The sequence below is a fragment of the Myotis myotis genome, unplaced genomic scaffold (genome assembly GCF_014108235.1).
Source record: "Myotis myotis isolate mMyoMyo1 unplaced genomic scaffold, mMyoMyo1.p scaffold_m19_p_24, whole genome shotgun sequence".
Taxonomy (NCBI): domain Eukaryota; kingdom Metazoa; phylum Chordata; class Mammalia; order Chiroptera; family Vespertilionidae; genus Myotis; species Myotis myotis.
In genome coordinates, this window is record NW_023416329.1 from 4,074,987 (window position 1) to 4,099,494 (window position 24,508).

Below are 24,508 nucleotides of genomic sequence, written 5' to 3' on the forward strand. Positions count from 1 at the left end.
CCGGCACTGGGATCAGCGTGACAGGGGGCAGCGCCCAAACCCCCTGATCGCCCTGCGGCTCTGTGTGTGACAGGGTGCGGTGCCCCAATATCCCCCCCCCCCCCCCGGGCCCTGCTCTGTGTGTGACGGGGTAGAGCCATAACCTCCCCATCGGCCCTGCCCTGAGTGTGACAGTGGCAGCGCCCAAACCCCATGATCAGGCCTGCTCTGTGAGTGATAGAGGGCGACGACCCAACTGCCCACCACGGGCCCTGCTCTGTGTGTGACAGGGTAGAGCCATAACCTCTCCATCAGCCCTGCCCTGAGTGTGAAAGGGTGCAGCACCCCACCCCCCTGATCTGTCCTGCTCTGTGTGTGACAGGGGGAGCTCCCCAAACCCCTGATCGACCCTGCTCTGTGCGTGACAGGGTACGGAGCCACAACCCCCCTGATGGGCCCTGCTCTGTGCATGACAGGGGGCAGCGCCCCAGCCCCTTGATTGGCCCTGCTCTGTGCGTGACAGGGGGTGGCGCCGCAACCTCCCCATCGACCCTGCCTTGAGTGTGACAGGGGGCAGTGCCCCAACCCCCCAATTGGCCCTACCCTGAGTGTGACTGAGGGTGGCATCGCAACCTCCCGATCCTCCCTGCTCTGTGCATGACAGTGGCGGCGCCCCAACTCCCCAATTGGCCCTGCTCTGAGCCCGACCAGGGGCTGCACCTAGGGATTGGGCCTGCCCTCTGCCACCCGGGAGCAGGCCTAAGCCAGCAGGTCGTTATCTCCCAAGGGGTCCCAGACTGCGAAAGGGCACAGGCTGGGCTGAGGGACCCCCTCTTCCCCCTGAGTGCACAAATTTTTGTGCACCGGGCCTCTAGTATATATATATTGATGTGAGAGAGAAACATCAATTGGCTGCTTCTGGTAGGCGTCTGGACTGGGAATCAAACCCACAACCCAGGTATGAGCCCTGTCTGAGAATCGAACACACAACCCTTTGGTGTATGGGACAAGGCTTCAACCACCTGATCACCTGGCCAGGGCTAGGGTTAGGTTGAGAGCTGCCTTATAGTTCATGCTGAAGGACATATATTAAGCAGCATTTACCTCCTTCTAGTGTATTTTTAAAACTTTCCATGAAACACAAACGCAGAACCACCCTCAGCCAGGGCAGCCGTGGGTGGCGGTCTGGGCACCTTCCCCTGTTTGTGACGGGGAAGGCGCCCCAACCCCCTGATCAGCCCTGCTCTGTGCCTGATGGGGGGAGCTCCCCAACCCCCTGATCAGCCCTGCTCTGTGTGTGACCGGGTGCAGCGCCCCAACCCCCCCCCGCCCCCATCCCCACAGGCCCTGCTCAGTGTGTGATGGGGTAGAGCCATAACCTCCCCATCGGCCCTGCCCTGAGTGTGACAGTGGCGGCGCCCCAACCCCCTGATTGACATTGTCACTGTCGGGGCCCAGGTGCTTCTGGGCACTTCTCCGCTCCTGCCCAGCCCCCACTTACAGTCTAACCCGAGGGCCTGGTGGGCTCACCAGCTCTGGCTCCTCCTCTCCCTTCAGGCGTGGCCACGAGGACATTGAGCAATCGGCGCAGTCGCTGTGCGTGGACACACCTGGGGTAGCTGAGGGCATCCTCATCCCAGGAAGTCAGGCTTGTTCCTATATCCTTCACAGGAGGCCAGATGTGCTCACATCTGTAAGGAACCATAAGCTTTACACTTAGGACGGGGTACTTTACAACGTGTAAAGGAAACATAAGAAACAACAAGAGCCCTGGCCTGTTGGGCTCAGTGGGTAGAGCGTCGGCTTGTGGACCGAGGGTCCCAGCTTCTATCCAGGTCACGGGCATGTACCTGGGTTGCAGGCTCCTCCCGGCCTGGGCTGTGGTCGGGGCTCCTGCAGGAGGCAGCCAATCAATGTGTTTCTCTCACATCGATGTTTCTCTCTGTCTTTCCCTCTCTTCCACTCTCTCTAAAAACCAATGAAAAAATATCCGCAGATGAAGATTAAAAAACACACAAAACAAAACAAACAGAACCAACAAGAAACATAAAACGATTTCCACAAGCCAACCTCAGGCCCAGGAGGTTTCCTCTCATTTCTACCCAATGGTCAGGGTCAGTGCGGGTCTCCTGCTTGGCCCCCCAGAGACCAGCTGGGAGGGACCCCGCCTCTGCAGAGTCAGGAGCTTCTGACACCACCTGGCACAGGCGTCCTGGGAAAGGGGATTCCAGGCCAACCCCCGGGTGTGAATGTCAACATCTGAAACCAAACGTCAACAGTCCGAATGCAGGGGTTAGAAACAGGAAAGAACTGGGGTTCAGGCGGGATTTCTTTGGCTGATGTGCACAGGATCCCTGGGTGTGGTGCTGCCTGGGGAGGCGAGAAGGCCAGTGCCATCGGGATGTCCAGTGAACATTAGTGACAGAGGCAGAGGGTCTGGGCGGGGCCACAGGCTGTGGGTAAGGAGGGTCCCTCCATGAGGATAGGTGTCTGTCCATGCCTCTGCAGGGTCTCGGGAGGGACGATGAGGTGGTGAGCTGGATTGGAGTGAGGAAGGAATGAGAGGAGGGCACACCCAGTGCCTGGGCACCACTGCCTGCTCTCAGCCAGGCCCAGCCAAGCTGCTCAGCTGGGTGTGCACACCAGTCAGCAGAGGCAGGACAGGCCAGCTCCATGGCTGGAACCAGGGAAGCAGCGCCCACCCACTCCCTCCCCCTGGGCTGGCGCTCACTTCACAGGGCTGGTGGCTGAAGCCCAGCTGCCTCCTGAGAGCAGCCTGTGCACAGTGGGCTTGGGAAGGCCTGGCTCTCAGGGGTGTGGAGCCACGCCCACCACTGGCCACACCCTCAGGAGGCACAGCTCAAGGTGCTGATGTGTGAAGGTGCTGGGGGAGTCCCTTAAGAGACTTCTTTTCAAGAAAACATCATTGTTTTCCGTCTGGAATGGAAACGTATGGTGGGAGCTGGGTAAGGCTCAGACACCTCCTGTCTCCCCTCTGAGCAAAACAATGTTACTGTAGTGAAGCAGAGTATGACTAGGAAAATGATGTCATCTGTGAAAATGGATCTTCCTCAAAGAATCCTCTGGAATTGTCCCTAATGGGCCACAAACGTTTTAAACATGGTGGTGATTTGTGATGGTCACACATATCACAATGTGCAAGGAGCTACCTGAGCTGTGTGCAGGCCCATTTGTAGGTGTGGTGAGGCCTCCACTCCAGGCCTGGAAAATAAAGGGTCCCTGGAGGGAAGGAGAAGCATGGGAATAGAAACATGCCTCATTTTGCAGGAACATCCTATCTAATAAAAGAGAAACATGGTAATGAGCCGTACGTCCACTACCCTTCCTATTGGCTAATCAGGGTGATATGCAAATTAACTGCCATCCAAGATGGCGGCCGACAGCCAGGCAGCTTGAAACTAACATGAGGCTTGCTTGCGTCAGTGATGGAGGAAACCAACGTTCCCCACCTGCCTTGCTGGCCTCTGAGCCTGCAGTTTGAAACATTGTAACAAATATAGAAGCTAAACAAAACCCCAGAAACCTGCTTTCAGTGAGACAGGATCTCAGAGCTGGAGTTGATACAGTGTTTCGATTATAGAACCGAAACAAACCAGATACCTGCTTTCAGCAGCAGAGGCCTCAGAGCTGGAGTCAGAGCTAAAGCTGGCCCAGAATAAAAAAAGAAAAGAAAAAAGGAGCAGTTGGGAGCTTCAGTCACCCGCCAACCTGAAAACATCCCTCAGCCCCTCACCCAGACTGGCCAGGCACCCCAGTGGGGACCCCCACCCTGAAGGGTGTATGACCAGCTGCAAGCAGCCACCATCCCCTCACCCAGGCTGGCCAGGCACCCCAGTGGGGACCCCCAGCCTGATCCAGGACACCCTTCAGGGCAAACCAGCCGGCCCCCACCAGTGCACCAGGCCTCTATCCTATATAGTTAAAGGGTAATATGCCTCCCGGCACCGGGATCAGTGTGACAGGGGGCAGAGCCCAAACCCCCTGATCGCCCTGCGGCTCTGTGTGTGACAGGGGGCGGGGCCACAACCTCCCTATTGGCCCTGCTTTGTTCGTGACAGGGGAAGGCACCCCAATCCCCTGATCAGCCCTGCTCTGTGCCTGATAGTAGGGAGCTCCCCAACCCCCTGATCGCGCTGCGGCTCTGTGTGTGACAGTGTGCGGCACCCCAACTCCCCCCCCACCCCCCTCCGCATGGGCCCTGTTCTGTGTGTGATGGGGTAGAGCCATAACCTCCCCATTGGCCCTGCCCTGAATGTGACAGTGGCGGCGCCTCAACCCCCTGATCCACCCTGCTCTGTGTGTGACAGGGGGGAGCTCCCCAACCCCCTGATTGACCCTGCTCTGTGCGTGACAGGGTACGGAGCCCCAGCCCTCCTGATGCGCCCTGCTCTGTGCGTTACAGGGGACAGCGCCCCAACCCCCTCATTGGCCCTGCTCTGTGCATGACAGGGGGTGGCGCCGCAACCTCCCCATTGACCCTGCCTTGAGTGTGACAGGGGGCGGTGCCCCAACCCCCCAATCGGCCCTACCCTGAGCGTGACTGAGGGTGGCATCACAACCTCCCAATCTGCCCTGCTCTGTGCATGACAGGGGGCAGCGCCCCAACTCCCCAATTGGCCCTGCTCTGAGCCCGACCAGGGGCTGCACCTAGGGATTGGGCCTGCCCTCTGCCACCCGGGAGCAGGCCTAAGCCAGCAGGTCGTTATTTCCTGAGGGGTCCCAGACTGTGAGAGGGCACAGGCCGGGCTGAGGGACCCCCCTCCCCCCCGAAGGCACAAATTTTTGTCCACCGGGCCTCTAGTCCTATATAATAAAAGGCTAATATCTAATATGCAAATTGTCCCCTCAACCAGGAGTTCGACCAGGAGTTTGACGGGGCGGGGGGAGAGGGGGCTGGCTGCCCAGATCGGCCCCACTGGCCGATCTGAATATTTATATTCATTAAATATAAATGTATGATAAATGTATGACAAGATCCCATACCTATAGGCTCCTGGTTATGCTGCCTTGCCTGCCTTCACCATTGCCTAGTGCTTCCCTGGGTGTTAATGGTCCCCAGACAGAGAATCACCGAAGAGGGCCCAGCAGACAGAATTCCTGCCCTGATCCCAGGAGCCTGTGGATATAGGTGACATCGCCCTGTGACAGGTTATGGCTCCGTCGACTTGATGAGGAGGAGATTTTCCTGCTGGGCCATCTCTCATCTCATGAGGCCCTTTACAAGCAGATAGTTTTCTCTGGTTGACAGAAGAAGAGGATGTCAGAGACATTGGAAGCAGGATGAGGACTTGGTGTGCCCTGGCTGGTGGAAGGTGGTGGGGTGGTGTGCAAGAAGGAATGTGGACAGAATTATAGAAGCTGGGTCTGGCCTGTAGCTGACAGCCAGCAAAGAAACAGGGACCTCTCCTATCACCACAAGAAGATAAATTCTGCCACCACTGTGCACCCTGGACAGCAGCCCGGGCCTTGCCGTGAGAATGTGGCTCAGCGCCCTCATGTCTTGCCTGTAAGGCCGGAGAGCATGTGGTGCCAGACGTCTGGCCCGCAGAACTGTGCGTGGACATGCAGGTGTCGTCTGAGTGCGTGGACATGCAGGTGTGGTCTGAGTAATTTATTAGGCAGCAACAGGCAGTAACTGTAGAGCATCCACGGAGACTGTTATGGGAGGAACTTGCTGGAAGGTCGGGAGAGCACAAAGGCTAAGAACATGTGTCCGTGTCCGTGTCCGTGGAGCCAGTCAGCAAACCAGGTGCTGCTTGGCCTGCAGATCACTGCCAACGGACCAATGTCAACCAGCACTCACTTGCTCTGTTAAGTCTTCACTGATGCTTGCAAATTCTGCAATGGTCTTCGCCAAATTCCAATATCGTGGAAACAATTTATACCAGTGTACTTTGCATTCTGCAACCTCAGTTTTGAAAAAGATAGTAAAATTGAGTTATAACAGAATACAAGCAGATTTTGCAATTAAAATGTAAAAATACTTAAATAGACTCAACAAATTCCCTAAACACAAATGAAATAAAGAGAAAGCAACAAAATCCAAGGCACTCCTGTTTGCACCTCCCCGAGGGCTCCACTCCTCCTGCAGTGCATCTGCTGGCCAATCTGTGCAGCGACGTAGCATCTAGGGTTTGTCGAGGTCAGTGCCCCCACGCCCTGGCAGCAAGGTCCGTGCTCCCGTGCCCTGGCAGTTGACACAGGTGTTTCTCATGCCATTGCACATTTCTTTCCCATCACTGCACAGCTCAGAACACCTTGAAAGGAAACAAACATAAACTCGTCCAAGACGCAATAACAGTGATATGAGAAATGGACGTGACATCGAGGAAGCTACTTGGAAGGATGCTGACAAAGCAGAGTCTCTTTATTAAATATCTGAATCCATGAGGTGAAGGGCATTACATTCTAGAATCGCATTACATTCAACTGTGGTGAGGGTTAATGTGAGGTAGAAACAGGCCAAAAGACAGGCTTTTGGCAACCCGTATCAACTGCAAACTGAGAAAATTCTTTGTCCTAGTTATGAAGTTTCCAGTTGATTATAATGTTGACAAGGTTGGGTTAAGATGTAGACTGGAATAGGCCATAACCGGGAATGTTTAGGGACGACCACGGTGTGTGGGGCACTTCCCGAGCATTTCACTGGACTCAGTGACTTCTCACAGCCCACTGAGGCCAGCACTGTGACCCCCACGTCGCCCTGAGCACACATGCCCGGGAGTTGTGGAAACCGCCCAATTTACAAGCAGCAGGTTCAGGCTCCAAGCCTCGGCTGGCCCTGCAGCAGGATGCTGAGTGGCAGGGAGAGCAGTCGCTGCTCAGCTGGCCTCTGACCGTCCTGGGAAAACCATCCATGTATTATTTTAAAACAATGATGCTTGTAGGGGGTTTCTGCCAGACATCCTTTTTCAGATTAGGGAATGTCTTTTCTCTTTCTAGCTTAAGTTTTTCATTTTACATGAAAGGATGTGGAATTTTATCAAATGCATTATGTGTTTTGATTAAGAAAATGATTTTTTTTGATAATTTACCATACTAACCAGTTTATTATTTACTAAAGGCCTGGTACACGAAAATTCGTGTACTTAGGGTCGGGGGGATCAGCCCAGCCTATGCCCTCTCACAGTCTGGGACCCCTCTGGGTATGTCTAACTGCCAGCTTAGGCCTGATCCCCTGGGAAGCCATCAGTCTGACATCCCTTGGGCAGCCCAGGAGCCCTTGAGGGATGTCCACCTGCCAGCTTAGACCCGCTCCCTGGGGTATTGGGCCTAAGCTGGCAGTCAGACATCCCTCTGGCAGCCCAGGAGCCCATGGGGGATGTCTGACTAACAGCTTAGGGGATCGGGCTTAAGCCGTTAGTTGGACATCCTTAGCGCTGCCGTGGAGCCTCTTGCGCCACTGCCGCTGTACTGGCCAACCATGAGCGGTGCTCCCCCTGTGGGAGTGCACTGACCACCAGGGGGTAGCTCTTGCATTGAGCGTCTGCCCCCTGGTGGTCAGTGTGCATCATAGCAACTGGTTGTTCCCCTTCGTTCCTCCATTAGGGTCAATTTGCATATTTTTATTATACAGGATATTTTTCCAAAAAAACTTTCAAATTTTCAACTTTGCTGGCCCATCCAGCACATGGTGCCTGCCTGCTGTTTCTCTCTCCTCTGTGAACCCATAGTGACGACCCCGCCACTCCTGTTGCTCAGCCTTCCTCTGGCTTTTTACCTCAGTCTTGACAGTGGCAAACCTTCATAGTTTCAGCGTTACATCGGTTGTGCTTGCCATCACTTTATTGCTTGTTTCATTCTCCTCCATTTGCCTTGCTCTGTTCTTAGTGCACTGAAAGCCGGCTTCATTCCCAATGCCGCTGTTGGGGCGGCACGAAGCCTCTCACTTCCTGTTTGTTATCCGCACAGGTTTCGATGTGTAGTCTGTGTCTCTAGGTGTGTATCTGTATGTGTGTGTCTCTGTGTGTCTGTGTGTCTGTATGTGTGTGTCTCTGTGTGTCTGTGTGTCTGTATGTGTGTGTCTCTGTGTGTCTGTGTGTGTCTCTGTGTGTCTGTGTCTATAGGTGTGTATCTGTATGTGTATGTCTTTGTATGTATATATGTGCCTGTGTAGGTGTGTATCTGTATGTGTCTGTGTGTGTCTGTGTCATGCCCCCTGTTGTTCCAAGATTGAGCCCCAGGGCTGGTTGCACATCCTGGCCTTTCTGAATAAGGAGAGACCAAGGATACATGGAATCCTCCCGAAAGGCCCAGGGCTTTCAGCTGAGCCCTCGTGGGGACCCTGTGGAAACCTGAAGAAAGCTCTGCCTAGACCAGTGATGGCGAACCTATGACACGCGTCAGAGGTGACACGCGAACTCATTTTTTTGGTTGATTTTTCTTTGTTAAATGGCATTTAAATTTATAAAATAAATATCAAAAATATAAGTCTTTGTTTTACTATGGTTGCAAATATCAAAAAATTTCTATATGTGACACGGCACCAGAGTTAAGTTAGGGTTTTTCAAAATGCTGACACGCCAAGCTCAAAAGGTTCGCCATCACTGGCCTAGACCCTCTTTCCAACAGAACCTTCAGACCCACACATTCTGGTGACTATTTCAGGGGAGGGTGTGTATCCCCCCTCCCCTAGCCTTCAGGTTAAAATCCCTCTTGGTCATCGTTTCACCAAACCTAGGTGTAATATGTGCTCCACAGATGTTTCACCGGATGTCTGGGCTTTTGAGGAAATGGTTGGCTGCTTCCATTGGGAGGGGCCCAGGCAGGAAAGTGTTCCAAGGCGCCTGGGGAGGCAGCCCTTCCAGCCTCTGGGTGGGGCTCCAGTTGGGGCCCTGGTCCCAGCTCTGCCACCAGCTTCCTTGGTGCCCTGGACAAGTCCCTTTCCCTCCCAGGACTCAGTTTCCACACCTGGAGAAGGAGGCATTGGTCCAGTGCCCTTGAAAGCCCCACCATGTCAGTGTGGTTTGGGTTACTGGCCAGGCAGGGGGAACAGTTTGTCTCTGGTGGCCAGCAGTCTGGACCTGCATCCTCTCTCCTGGGAGGGCAGGGTTTGGGGTGCAGAATGGACTGGCTTCAGGCTGCGATCATCTCCTGATCAGAAGGCTCTCCTGGCATCTTGATTGGTACCTGAGAGGGGCAGGGGCAGAACATTGCAAGTTTGGACAAAGGGCCTCAAGTAGCCATTGACCCTAACAGGGCAGGACATAACAGTCACAAGTTGGGGGCTGTTTCTAAATTCTGTTTCTTGGGGCACATCATCTTAGTAATCTGAGCTTCCACCTACTCTGTGTGCACAATAACTTTATGAGGTGAGTAAGGTCGTCCTCATTTTGCAGACAAGAAAACTGGCTCAGAGAGGAAGAGGGAGTTGCCCAACAGCACACAGTCAAGAAGAGAGTGCTGGGGACTATATCTTTGTGAATAAATGTTTTTGTGTTTGTTGGGTAGATAACCATAAGAGGGACTGCTGGGTCATATGGTAGCTCTATTGTTAATCTTTTGCGGAACCACCAGCCTGCTTTCCACAGTGGCTGTACCAGTCTACATTCCCAGCAGCAGTGAATGAGGGTTTCTTTTTCTCCAACACTTACTACTTGCCTGGTTGATACTAGCTGTTCTAACAGGTGTGAGGTGGTGTCTCATTGTAGCTTTGATTTGCATTTCCCTAGTACAGTGATGGCGAACCTTTTGAGCCGGCGTGTCAGCATTTTGAAAAACCCTAACTTAACTCTGGTGCCGTGTCACATATAGAAATTTTTTAATATTTGCAACCATAGTAAAACAAAGACTTATATTTTTGATATTTATTTTATAAATTTAAATGCCATTTAACAAAGAAAAATCAACCAAAAAAATGAGTTTGCGTGTCACCTCTGACACGCGTGTCATAGGTTCGCCATCACTGCCTTAGTAGCTAGTGAAGTTGAACATCTTTTCATATATCTGTTGGTGGTTTGTATGTTTTCTCAGGAGAGGTGTCTGTTCAGGTCCTCTGCCCATGTTTTTAATTGGATTGTTTGATTGTTTGATGTTGAGTTGTATGAGTTCTTTATATATTTTGAATATTAACCCCTTGTCAGAGCTGCTGTTTACAAGTATCATCTCCATCTGGTTGGTTGTCTTGTTCGGTTGTCAGTTTCTTTTGCTGTGCAGAAGCTTTTTAGTTTGATGTAATCCCATTTATTTACTTCTGCCTTTATTTTCCTTGCCTTTAGGGTCAAATCACAAAATCTCAACCACCAATGTTTAGTGCCTATGTTTTCTTCTATGTAATTTATTGTTTCAGGTCTCATATTTAGGTCGTTAATCCATTTGAATTAATTTTTGTGCAGGGGGAAAAATAACTATAGTCTTGTTTCATTCTTTTGCATGTGGCTTTCCAATTTCCCCAGCACCATTTATTGAAGAGGCTTTCTTTTCTCCATTGTATGTTTTTGGCTCCTTTGTAAAGAAATTATTTGCCCATATACAAGTGGTTTTATTTATGGGTTCTCAATTTTGTTCCATTGGCCTGTTTGTCCGTTTTTCTGCCAATAGTATGCTGTTTTAAAAATTGTAGTTCTGTAGTATAGTTTGAAGTCAGCTCGTGTTATACTTCCAGCTTTGTTCTTTTTTCTTGTTATTGCTTTGGCTATTCAGGGTCTTTTGCCATTCCATACAAATCTGATGTGTGTTTTTGTTTGTTTGTCGGGTTTTTTTTTGTTTTATTTCTTTAAAAAATGACATTGAAATTTTGATGGGTATTGCATTAAATCTATGTTGTGCTTTGGGTAATATGGCCATTTTAACTATGTTGATTCTTCCAATCCATGAACACAGAATAGCTTCCAATTTCATTGTGTCCTTTTCAATCTCTTTTAATAATGCTTTGTAGTTTTCAGTATATAGGTCCTTCACATCTTTGGTTAAGTTTATTCCTTGGTATCTTATTCTTTAGGTTGCAATGGCAAAAGTAAACTTTTTTCCATTTCTTTTTCTGACGTCTCATTATTAGTATATAGGAAAGCAGTATATTTTTGCACATTGATTCTGTATCCTGCAGCTTTGCAGTATTTGTTTGTTTCTAATAGTTTTTTTGGTGGAGTCTTTAGGGTTTCCTATGTACAGAATCATGTCATCTGCAAAAAGTGACAATTTTACTTCTTCCTTCACAATTTGAATGCCTTCTATTTCTCTTGCCTGATTGCTCTGGCTAGGACTGCCAGCACTGTGTTCAATAAGAGTGGTGAGAGTGGGCATCCTTGCCTTGCTCATTCCTGATTTTAGAGGAAAAGCTTTCAGTTTTTCACCATTGAGTGTGATATTGGCTGAGGATTTGTCATATATGGCCTTTATTATGTTGAGGCACTTTCCTTCTATACCCATTTTATTCAGTGTTTTAATCATAAATGGATGTCGTATCTTAGCAAATGCTGTTTCTGTGTCTATTGATAAGATCATATGATTTTTAAAATGTTTTTATTGATTTCAGAGAGAGGAAGGGAGAAGGGGAGAGAGATAGAATCATCGATGATGAGAGAGAATCACTGATTGGCTGTCTCCTGCACACCTTCTGGGGATCGGGCCCATAACCCAGGCATGCGCCCTAACCGGGAATAAAACTGTGACTTCCTGGTTCATGGGTCAATGCTCAACCACTGAACCACACCAGCCAGGCAAGGGCATATGATTTTTATCCTTTATTTTGTTAGTGTGGTGTACTGCATTGCTTGATTTGCATATGTTGAACCATCCTTGTGTCGCTGGAATTAACTCCACTTGGTCATGATGCATTATTCTTTTTGATGTATTGCATTCAATTTGCTAGTATTTTGTTTAGGAGTTTTGCATCTGTATTCATCAGAGATATTGGTCTATAGTTTTCTTTTTTTATGTTATCCTTGCCAGGTTTTGGTATCAGGGTTATGTTGGCCTCATTAAATGTGTTAGGAAGTATTGCCTCTTCTTCAATTTTTTGGAAGAGTTTGAGGAGGATAACTTTTAAATCTTCTTTGGTAGTATTCACTGGTGAAGCTATCTGGTCCTGGACTTTTATTTTTTGGGAGGTTTTTGATGATTGTTTCAATTTCCTCACTGCTGATCAGTCTATTTAGATTTTTCCAATTCTTCATGATTTAGTCTAGGAAGGTTATATATTTCTAGGAGTTTATCCATTTCTTCTAGGTTATTGAATTTGGTGGGATATGGTCCTCCATAGTATTATAGTATGACCTTTGTATATCTGTGATGTTTGTGGTGACTTCTCCTTTTTCTGATTTTGTTTATACGGTCTTTTCCTCTTTTTCCTTAGTGAGTCTAGCCAGGAGTTTGTCAATTTTATTAACCTTTTCAAAGAACCAGCTCTTTGTTTTATTACTTTTTTCTTTAGTCTCTTTGTTTTCTATTTCATTCAGTTCTGCTCTGATTTTTTTTAGTATTTCCTTTCTTCTGCTGTCTTTGGGTTGCCTTTGTTCTTCTTTTTTCTTTTCTTTTCTTTTTTTTTTAGATTTAATGTTAGGTTGTTTACTTGGGATTTTTCTTGTTTCTTGAGATAGGCCTGCAATGACATAAACTTTCCCTTTATTTCTGCTTTTGCTACATTGCAATTTCATTTTCATTTGTCCCCTTACATATCTTTTAAAAAAATATATTTTTATTGATTTCACCAAGCCGGGCTGTCTATATATATCTTTTAAAAAATATTTTATTTTATTGATTTTAGAGAGAGGAAGGGAGTACAGAGATATAAAAACATCGATGGGAGAGAAACATATATCAACTGCCTCCTGCATACCCCCTACTGGGATTGAGCCTGCAACCCGGGCATGCGCTCTGACCGGGAATTGAATCAGTGACCTCTTAATTCATGGGCCGACACTCAATCACTGAACCATATCAGCTGGGCTTTATATATCTTTTGATCTCATCCTTTATTTATTATTTGACTCAGTCATTTTTTAGTAGTATGTTGTTTAATCTCCACATATTTGTGGGTTTATTTCCTGTTTGCAGCTGCTTTCTAATGTCAAGGCATTGTGGTAAGAGAATATGCTTGGTATAATTTCAATCTTCTTGAATTTATTGATGCTAGTTTTGTGACCCAGCATATGGTCTATTCTTGAGAATGTTCCATGTGCACTGTAGAAGAATGTATAATCTGATGCCCTCGAATGAAAAGCTCTTTAAATGTCAATTATGCCCATTTGGTCTAGTGTGTCATTTAAGATGGATATTTCCTTATTGATTTTCTGTTTGGATGATCTAGCTCAGGCTGTGTTTTGATCTGTTTCTCCCTTTAGTTCTGTGAGTAGTTGCTTTATATATTTCAGTGCTCCCTGGTTAGGTGCATATAAATTAAGACATGCTATGTCTTCTTGATGTAGTGTCACCTTTATCATTGTAAAATGTCTATCTCTGTCTCTTGTTATCTTGAAATATGTCAGACATAAGTATGGCTACACCTGCTTTTCTGTGGATGATTTTCACTTGGAGAATCATTTCCACCCTTTTACTTTGAATCTACCTTTGTCTTTGCAGCTTAGATGTGTCTCTTGAAGGCAGCCTATGGTTGGGTTTTGTTTTTTGATCCACTCTGCTACTCTGTGCCTCTTTATTGGTGAATTCAGATCATTTACTTAGAGCAATTATTGAAGTCTGAGGATTTCCTATAGCATTTCACCTTTTGTTTTCTGGTAGCTCTGTGCTTCCATTGGTTCTTTTCCTTTGTATTTCTGTCTATTATTTTTGTTTGGTGGTATTCCATATTTCTTTCCTGTTTCCTCTTTTTTTTAAGCTTTGTGTCTTAGTTTGTGGATTTTTGGTTTTCATTAGGTTTATAACAACTAGAGTTGCATATATACTGTACTTTTTTTTTTTCTTTTGAGTGCATCTGATCTCCATTCTCCTTTGCCAGGTCAGATCTATATCCACTCCTCTTTTATATTCTTGTTGTCACAAATTATCCCTGTTCATGCTGATCATACTCATAGCGTTGTGACATTTTGTTCTTTGTTTCAGGTAGAATAACCCCCTTGAGTATTTCTTGCAATGAAGGTTTTCTGGTGATAAAATCCCTCAGCTTCTGTATGTCTGGGAAAGTCTTTATTTCTCCTTCATATTTAAAGGATAATTTTGCTGGATAAATTATTGTTGGCTGATAATTTATCTCTTTCAGTCATTTAAATATTTGGTTCCACTCTCTCTGGTTAGTAGAGTTTCTGCTGAGAAGTCAGATGATATTCTGATGGGTTTTTCTTTGTAGGTCACTTCCTTCTTTTCCATGTTGGCTTTGAGAATTTTTCCTTTGTCATTAATTTTTGAAAGTTTTAATACAATGTACCTTGGAGAGAGCCTCTTTGGATTGAGGAAACTAGGCATTCTGTTTGCTTCTTGGATACAAAGATATAGTTCTTTCCATAAGTTTGGGAAGTTCTCATCTTCTGTTTGTTTGAATGGGTTCTCCATTCCCCACTCCCCTTCTTCTTCTTCTTCTTCTTCTTCTTCTTCTTCTTCTTCTTCTTCTTCTTCTTCTTCTTCTAATATGGCTATTGTTTTAATATCACCTTTTCTTATGGAGTCAGGTAATTCTCATATAGTTATTTCATTTTTATTTTGCTCAGGTCTCTCTCTTCTTCCCTCTGTGTCATTTCTAGATTCCTATCTGCAATATCACTGATTCTTTCCTCCATCTGGTTTGCTCTGTTTCCTATGCTCACTGGTTCACTCCTAATCTCCTTATTGTATGTTTCATTTCTAGGATTTTTTGGTTGGTTCTTTTTTATTATTATTATTATTTTTTTAAAATATATTTTATTGATTTTTTACAGAGAGGAAGGGAGAGAGATAGAGAGTCAGAAACATCGATGAGAGAAACATCGATCAGCCGCCTCCTGCACATCCCCCACTGGGGATGTGCCCGCAACCCAGGTACATGCCCTTGACCGGAATCAACCCTGGGACCCTTCAGTCCGCAGGCCGACGCTCTATCCACTGAGCCAAACCGGTTTTGGCTGGTTGGTTCTTTTTTAAACTTTCAGTCTTATTGGTAAAGTACTTGTTTTGTTCATTAACTTGTTTTCTGAGTGCATTGAATTGCCTGTCTGTATTTTCTTGCATCTCGTTGAGTATTCTCAGAACTGCAATCTTGAAATCTGCATCATTTATATCACATATTCCATGCATTCCAGCTTGCTTTCTTCAGATTTTTCCATTTTTTTCCTGAGCTTCTCATTACCATGGTTTTTCATTGTATTTGCTGGCCTCCTCTTTTCTAGGCATGTATGTATGTATATATTATTGGCCTTTCTCTAGCAGTTTTCTCTAAAGAGGTCTTTCTACTATTTTCCAGTAGATGGCACTGAGTCACAAGATTTTTACCTAGTGATCTCCCAGACTTGACCTCCGCAGCTTCTGTAAGACAGTGTAAGTTGTGCTGCTTGGGGATGGGGTTTGTTTTGCCCTCACTGCAATGGTTACCCTGGACCCCTTGGGCCCCCCACCCCCTCAAGTGCCCATGGAGAAAAACAGTCATTCTACTGCAATAGCTCTCGGTTTCAGGTAATGTGCTCCTCAACCCCACACCAAGAGCAATGGGAGGTGTGTTTTGGGAGTCCAAGGGGTGGCAGGGCTCTGTGGTTCTGTTTCTTTATCTGAAACACCACCACCTAACAGTGGGCAACTGCGCAGCAGAACCCTTATGCTCTGTCCTTGCTCAGGCATCTCTGCTGGCTCAATTGCTGTTTGCTCTGCTTGCCCTGCTGGACAGCACACTGCAACTCTCTGTTCCTTCCGGCTGCATGGCTGCATCTCTGGCTGTTTGAGCTCTCCTCTCTTCTCACCTCCCTGTTTATTCCCAGGTGCCCATCTTTAGATGCTTTAATGAACAGGTCTCTCAGGCGTGCCTCTGTGTTGAGTAGGGAATTCTTTGTAAAGCTATAGTTGATTAACTTCTTGTCTCTATGGCAGGGGGAGAGACCAAGGGGATCTCTCACACCACCATTCCTCTGATGTCTCCACTTAGAATCTTCCCTTTGTGATAAGCATTTGAGGTTGGACGTTTCTTTTTGTTACCACGATCTCCTTTGGGAACTGACGTGTGATAGAGAGAGGGAGCTGTGAGGCACCGGTGCTTGGGAGAGGCAGCTGAAAGCTGATGGAAAATGATGGCTGGGGTAGGGCAGAGCTCTGGATCCTGGCTCCAGGAGCAGAGAGCTGGGCTAAGGGAGCAGGTGCACTGGCCACCTGGCTGCTAACTGCAAATCTCAAGGGACAGAGCACCATGTCTTCTTTAATAGACGTAGTTCTGTGTCCGTGTTATTGTGGGCCCTCAAAGCATGGGGCTCTAGACAGGGGCCCCTGCTTCCCGGACACTAGCATTCTCTGCCAGTCTCATGTGGGCACTCCCGTGCCTGTCTCCATGGCAGTGTGCTGTCAGGGTCACTGCTCCTCCAGCAGAGACCGGCTGCCACAGGACCTGGAGGCTGCCTTGCGGACCTCAGTCTCCCCCACAGGACATAGCACATGGGTGCTGGGGCTCAGGGGCCTTGGGCGTAGCAAGCTGGCAAGTTCTCTGAGGGCCCCCTGGGTCCCGAACCCTGTGGTCACTCCCGTGAAGCAGAGTACAGTCTCCCTGCACGGACACTTCTGGGCTTGCTGCTCCTGGGCCGGAGCTGCAGCTGCAGTAACACTGGGGACTCAATGCCACTTGGCAAAGAAACACCAACATAACTAATGCTTCTCCAGACCAGCTTAAACTAGTGCTCCTTGAAAAAAATGTTTTCCTCTCTTTTTTTTCTCTTCATCATTAGATGCTGCAAAGATGGCCCTTCAAACTCCTCCCTTCCCATGTGCACATGGCCCTCTTCCCATGACGTGGAGGTGATGCTGACATTTCTGCACCAAACCCCTAAGACAAGCATGTCAAACTCTCGGCCCGTGGGCCGCATGCCTCATTTATTTGGACCCCGTTAGCCTTTGAGTTTGACATGCTTGTCCTAAGAAGTCAACGTCATGCTGTAAAGGTTCCTGCCAGGCTAAGGAGTGATGGGAGGCCAAGTGGGGACAGAGGCATCAAGGCCCCAAGTGCCAGTCATGGAAATAAAACCCTGTGCATCTTCCAGCTCCTTCCAGCCCTGCAGGGAATGCAGCTGGCAGCCCCAACGCACTATGAGGACCAGAGGCGCCGCCCTGCCTGGCCCTGCCTGGCCCTGCCTGCTGACTGCCCCACCGAATCAGAAGCAGTAAGCTGTATTTAGGCCACTGTACTGTGTTACCCAGCAGCAGATATCCGCAGCACTCTCCAATAAAACATGGGCAACTTTGACCGTCAAATGTTTGAGTGAGTACCTACTGTTTGCCAGGTTCCCTGCTCAGGGCTGGGGCTACAGAAATAAACAGGAAAGGGTCCTTGACTCGAGCTCCCAGTGCAAGGAGGCAATGCTGACAAGTGGTTTGCCTAGTGGACGAGCAGTAGGGAAAGTGGAGGTGCTGTCCTGAGCAGGTCAGAAGAGAGCCTATCCAGAAAGGCTCCCAAGCCGAGACATGTCCCCGCTTCCGCTGCACAGCAACGGCCAGGGTGTGACGTTTCTCTCCAGGATTTCACGTGGATGGATTTCCGCACAGAGGCAATAAAGATGCTGGTTACGGATGATGACAGAGACCACCTGGCAGGCACTGTGAATCATCTCATCATTTCCTTCCACCCACGAAGAAGGGTACTGCTCTGTCCCATTGTACCGCTGAGAAAACTGAGGCTTCAGGGCCCGTGGACTCCCCTAAGGTCAGGCAGTTACTGAGGGACAGAGGCAGGACTCAAAGCTGTGCTGCTGCTCAGCTGCTCTTTACATAACTTTATAAATCCTCCCGGCATTAAGAATGACATCTGAAAGGGCATATTAATAACTGTATAATGTTTTATTTTAAAGTCTCCCAAAATTAAACACCTCATATTACTTCAGCATTCAGAGGGCACCTTTCCACATTGAGGTTTGCTTTTGCATTTATTTCTGTCCTCTGCCCCCCTTCCATTATCTAAAAAAGAATTTGTGCAGATATATATAGTAAACAGCCTTTTGTGACTATTGGGTCATTTTATTCTAAAATGTTTTGAATTATAGTTGACATTCTGTATTACTTTACACTAGAGGCCCAGTGCACAAAATTTGTGCACTGGGGAGGGGGTGTCCCTCAGCCCAGCCTGCACCCTTTCCAATTTGGGACCCCTTGGGGGATCCTTGTGGGGTCAGGCCTAAACCAGCAGTCAGACATCCCTCTCACAATCCAGGACTGCAGGTTCCCAACCGCTTCCCTGCCTGCCTGCCTGATTACCCCTAACTGCTTCTGCCTGCCAGCCTGATCGCTCCCAACTGCCCCCCTCTGCTGGCCTGGTCACCCCCAACTGCCCTCCCCTGCAGGCCTGGTCACCCCTAACTCCCCTCCCCTGCTAGCCTGATCTCCCACAACTGCCCTCCCCTGCCAGCCATCTCGTGGCTGTGAGTGCTGCCATATTTGAGGGCGTGGCAGTCAATTAGCATATTCCCTCCTTATTGGCTGTGGGCGCCACCATCTTTTAGGGTGGGGAAGTCAATTAGCATATTCCATCCTTATTGGCTGTGGGCACTGTCATCTTTGCAACAGCATGAGGGTTAGTTAGCATATATCCTCTTTATTAGATAGGATTAGTTTCAGGGTTACAGCATAGTGGTTAGACAGTTATATAATTTATGAAATGACCCCCCAATAATTCTAGTACCCACCTGGCACCATATATAATTATTACTGTATGATTGATTATATCCCCTATGCTGTACTGTACTTCACATCCCCATGACTCTTTTATAACTACTAATTTGTACTTCTTTTTTTAAAAATAATAATTTATTGATTTTTAAAGAGAGAGGAAGGGAGAGGGAAAGAGAGAAAGGAACATTGATGTGAGAGTGCAACATCGATTGGCTGCCTCCTGCACACCCTCTACAGGGATTGAGCCCACAACCTGGAGCATGTGCCCTTGATGGAGAATTGAACTTGCATCCTCCTGGTGCATGGGACAATGCCCAGCCAACTGAGCCACACTGGCCAGGACCCAATTTGTACTTCCAAATCCCGTCGCCGTTTTCACCCAGCCCCTGGCTCACTTTCTTTCTTTTTTTTTTTTTAATGTATATTTTATTGATTTTTCACAGAGAAGAAGAGAGAGGGATAGAGAGTTAGAAACATCGATGAGTGAGAAACATCGATCAGCTGCCTCTTGCACACCTCCTACTGGGGATGTGCCCGCAACCAAGGTACATGCCCTTGGCCGGAATCGAACCTGGGACCTTTCAGTCCGCAGGCCGACTCTCTATCCACTGAGCCACACCAGTTAGGGCTGGCTCACTTTCTTAGGGTAGAGTCACAGAAGGGTAAATAGATACTCACAGTTTAGGGTTTACTACAAGAAATATCTGGAACAAAAAGGCAATCAATCTCTGTGGGTGAAAGTCCCATCCACCCACATTTAGAGCGGCTATTCCCACATTTCATAGTTTCCGGAAGCACAGAGAGATACTTCTGCAAAGGAGCCAGCCGTCATGAGTGAGAGCGAAACTGCCTGTACATTTTCCCTCAAAACTTGAAGTGAACCTGTGGCTGAGGTTAGAGAATTCAGATGTGCTCCCCAGGCTGGTCCCTCAGCGGGTGTAGCTGAAAGGAGAAGTGGCCTTACCTCCCTGCCCCTGTGGTGGCCTCACCTCCCTGCCCCTGAGGTGGCCTCACCTCCCTGCTCCTGCTGTGGTCTCACCGTGGCTCCTGTGCTGACAGTCCCAGGGCCTCTGGGTCAGCCTGGCAGTGGGTGACCATGGGCTGTTTGAGCAACGGTTCTGTTGGTAATTGGTGGTGGAGATGGAGACACCTCTCTTAAGGAGCAAGTATTGCCACTGGTCTGTAGCCAAGCTATGGTCTTGAGTCTCATCACTGCCCCCCTGAGGCTGGGGGAGGAATCAGGAGAGAGAGAGAGAGAGAGAGAGAGAGAGAGAGAGAGAGAGAGAGAGAAAGCTCAGAGGACTTTCCCAGCTTTTCTTCAACTTCCTTGACCATGAGTCCTAATTATCCACCTGATGAGTCTTACAGTCCCTGGGACCTTGCTGGCCCTGCGGCCAGGGAGAAGGAGACGCCCCATTTTCTCCTAATTCCTTATGTGATGTGAATGCAGGTGCAGCCTGCCTCTGAGACGGGGTGTGCGGGGAGTCCTCCCTCCTTATAAGTTTACTATAAATCTTACTGATGTAAGGTATGTCGCACATGATTTACAAATAATAAAACACATTCTCTATTGTAAATTCCATGAAGCCAACTGACTCTAGAAGAATGCTTTCCTTACCTTCAGCCAAACTCTTAAATCCGTGGCCAACCTATAGTCTCCCTTTAACCATTTGACAAATGGAGACGCATCCTGACCCACAGAGCTTTACCCAGTAATTTATAGGCATTAAATCTAATATATAATCTATTGTTTCTCATCCTCAAACAGATAATACTCATTCAACTGAAACCATTTCCAATTTTCATCCCATGAATGTCAGAACGTTACTCATTTTTTTTGTGTGAGTGATTTTGTTGAATTGGATTATCGTTTTCAAACACCAGAAAAATATTTCCTCAATTTTTTGTGCTATTCACAATGTAATGGCCATAGACACATCACAATTTAAATTTAATGTACACTATAAACAGTTTCTCCACCACTTCTTAAGTCTAATCAACAGAACAATCAATCAAGTCTCTTTCATAGCATTTTCCATTTTCCGTGATGTAAATTCTCCCACCAATTTTAACACGGCCAATTTCAAACTTTGGCCACACCCACACCCACGCCCATACCCACGCTGTCACTAACGCAGAGTGGGGAGATGGGCAGAAGCACATCATTATCCAGTGTTTCTGCCACAGACACAGTAGGCCTTTGTGACCTTGAGAACATGAGTAAGTGTAACAAAACAATGAGTAATTTTTCAGTTTTAATTTAATTTATTTAATGATAAATTTACATAATTTAATGTAAAGTTTTAATGACACAGAAGTATTTTTCTTCTTTCTGGGGTTTCTTGGTTCAACAGTGAATATTTTCTTAGAAACTACAATGTTGTCAATGCCATTTATTAGTTTTCTGGTTTTGACAGTCATCCTATTGACTTGCCTATGTCAGAGACTTTCCGTCTGCAAACAAAATGTTTTAAAAACCATGATGGTGTGCAATCAATAACATAAAAAACAAAAGCTTTCATAGCAGCACACTTGTCCTAATTTAGCACATAGTTGAGTGACTATATTATTTAAAGTCATAAAACAATTACTAGAAGGAAACATAAAAATGTCATGAGCAAATTTGGAAAGGCAACATTTAGAAGAATAAAATACTATATAATTAGAAATCAGAAAGGAGAATGGGAGAGAAAGAAAAGATAGTGTAAGTAATAATTTTCTTTTTTTCCATGTCTGAAGGTCTAAACACACTGTCTCAAATTAATTCTAAAATAGAAATATTAAAGTTGTAACGGTAACCACCAGGAGATCTAAAAGCAATCACTCTTAGGGATTATTTGGAAAAAAAAAAAAATAGCCAAAAGGGAAGCTACATTTTATGTTCTTATTAAACACTAAATTTTGCATCCATGTGCAGGAATAATTTTGTAAGTAAAACAAAACAAAACAAAACAAAACATAACTACAATTAAAAAGCAGCTTCTGCTCCCTGCAGCCCAAACCCCATATACTTTAAAGTAACCCCTTTTACAGTATATTTGCTTTGGGCCGCATGTGCAAACATCCCGAAAGCCTGAGAGTCACATGTAATTCCTATTTCCAGTTCCCATGGCCCTCCACCTTCCCTCTGCAGCCAGGGACTTCTCAGCTGCAGTGGGAGCGGTCATGGTTTGTGCTTGTTTATACTACAAACATTCACAATGTGCTCAACGGCGCACTTCGCCACGTGCCAGTTCCACGCCGACAGAAATCAGCAGTTTGGGGTGTGGTGAGGAAGACCATCTCTATAAGCACAAACAGCTCAGTAGTGATACCCACAGCCCTGCTGTGGAAAGCTCAGTAGCATTCCAGCTCCATGATGCAGCAGCACAGCGTGGCTGTGAGGTGGCCCTGGGCCCCGGCTCAGGCTCGGCCCTGCTCGGCTCTGACCGCCTCGGGCCTGCCCTGCTCGGCTCTGACCGCCTCTGGCCTGCCCTGCCCGGCTCTGACCGCCTCGGGCCTGCCCTGCCCGGCTCTGACCGCCTCGGGCCTGCCCTGCCCGGCTCTGACCGCCTCGGGCCTGCCCTGCTAGGCTCTGACCGCCTCGGGCCTGCCCTGCTCGGCTCTGACCGCCTCGGGCCTGCCCTGCCCGGCTCTGACCGTCTCGGGCCTGCCCTGCCCGGCTCTGACCGCCTCGGGCCTGCCCTGCTAGGCTCTGACCGCCTCGGGCCTGCCCTGCTCGGCTCTGACCGCCTCGGGCCTGCCCTGCCCGGCTCTGACCGTCTCGGGCCTGCCCTGCCCGGCTCTGACCGCCTCGGGCCTGCCCTGCTAGGCTCTGACCGTCTTGGGCCTGCCCTGCCCGGCTCTGACCGCCTCGGGCCTGCCCTGCTAGGCTCTGACCGCCTCGGGCCTGCCCTGCTAGGCTCTGACCGCCTCGGGCCTGCCCTGCCAGGCTCTGACCGCCTCGGGCCTGCCCTGCTAGGCTCTGACCGCCTCGGGCCTGCCCTGCTAGGCTCTGACCGCCTCTGGCCTGCCCTGCTCGGCTCTGACCGCCTCTGGCCTGCCCTGCCCGGCTCTGACCGCCTCGGGCCTGCCCTGCTCGGCTCTGACCGCCTCGGGCCTGCCCTGCCCGGCTCTGACCGCCTCGGGCCTGCCCTGCTAGGCTCTGACCGCCTCGGGCCTGCCCTGCTAGGCTCTGACCGTCTCTGGCCTGCCCTGCTAGGCTCTGACCGCCTCGGGCCTGCCCTGCTAGGCTCTGACCGTCTCTGGCCTGCCCTGCTAGGCTCTGACCGCCTCGGGCCTGCCCTGCTCGGCTCTGACCGCCTCTGTCCTGCTCGGCTCTGCCCTGCAGACATCTTCGGGGTTTCAGCTCCAGCTGGGGAAACACAGTCCCCTGTCTTTGGCTGAAAGGGAAAGTGCATGCTTTGAGCCAGAGGGGAGCTGATTCATATAGAGAGAAGGCTCCACCCCTGGGCCCTGATTGGTTCATGCTTATGCAAATGAGGACTGCAAATCTTTGAAGTTTGATTCACCCAAAAAGCACTGTCCTATTGGTCAGAACGGAGCCTTTCTGATTGGTTGGTGAATGGGGGATATTGCTGTGCAGCTCCAATTGGACAGGGAAAGCCTCAGTCCTCTTGGTTGAAATACTACTCCAGAAACTCCTCTCTGAGGGTCTGCTCAGCTGGCAGGAGCACATGCAGGCGGGCCGCTCAGTGAGGGCGGCGGGCAGCTCAGTGCAGACTCCTGTACAGAACATTTGAGCCCCGTTAGCCACCAGGAGCCCTTTCTGCAGGAATCTTCTTTCTCAGAGTCCACAGTGCATCCTGGTTATTTAATCTTCATTACCCTGAATTTATGCATGTGGAGAGGAAGGCCAGCGTGGCAGGAGGATGCATGCAGAGTCCTATAGGTAGCTCAGGGGCTTAACTTGGCAGGTCCTGTTCCCTGCAGCACAGGATTAAGATAATTAAACCAATATCGGCCAGAGTCCACAGCATCACCCCCCCCCCCCCAATGAGATGCTCCCTCAAACCCCATATACTTTACAGTAAGATAAGAGGTCGGTGCCAAAAGCTCCCACTGCGGAGATCTGCATGTCTCCTACCCCCTTCAAAGTAGGGGGCTGAGTCTGCAGCCTGCACGGGGGTTTCCTTCCCAGCCATTCAGGGCAAGTGCATGTGAAGGCATTGCCCTCTTGTCTGTCCCTTGAGGTCCCTCAAATGTCAGAAAGTCACTGAGGTGCCCAAGCAGATTGTGGTGAGAGAGGAAGGCTCCCTGACCTGCAGCTTGGCACTCACTCTACTTCATTCTCGTGAACATAAAGTGCCTGTGGAACGGCTGTCATCCTCATTTTCAGATGAGAAAGCAGTCTCCGTGCAGTTGAGTAATGTGCCCAAGATCACCCTTTCCCTCTGCTCTGCCCTCCACACCCTGCACCTCCCCCCACCTGCCCTCCAGCACCCCCCCCATCTGCCCTCCAGGACCCCTCTCCACCTGCCCTCCAGCAGGATGGGACTGGTCCTTCCGCTGCCCTTCCCTGTCTGGCCTCATGGCTGCTGGGAAGAGTGCTTTTTGGAGGGAGATGGCAGAATCCCGCCGCTGCCTCTCGGACCACGTGGGCTCAGGGCCTCTGGTGGGAACCGAGGTGGCTCTGCTGTGCTGCTGTTCGGAGCTCACAGTGATCTCTGGCACTGCCTTGTGGCAAGACATGCCCAGGAGCCACGCCTGAGCGGAGGCCCCCAGGGCCACAGGCCAGATGGCAGCTGGCTACTGAGGTGTGGAGCCAGCCCCACCTGCAGTGCCCCAC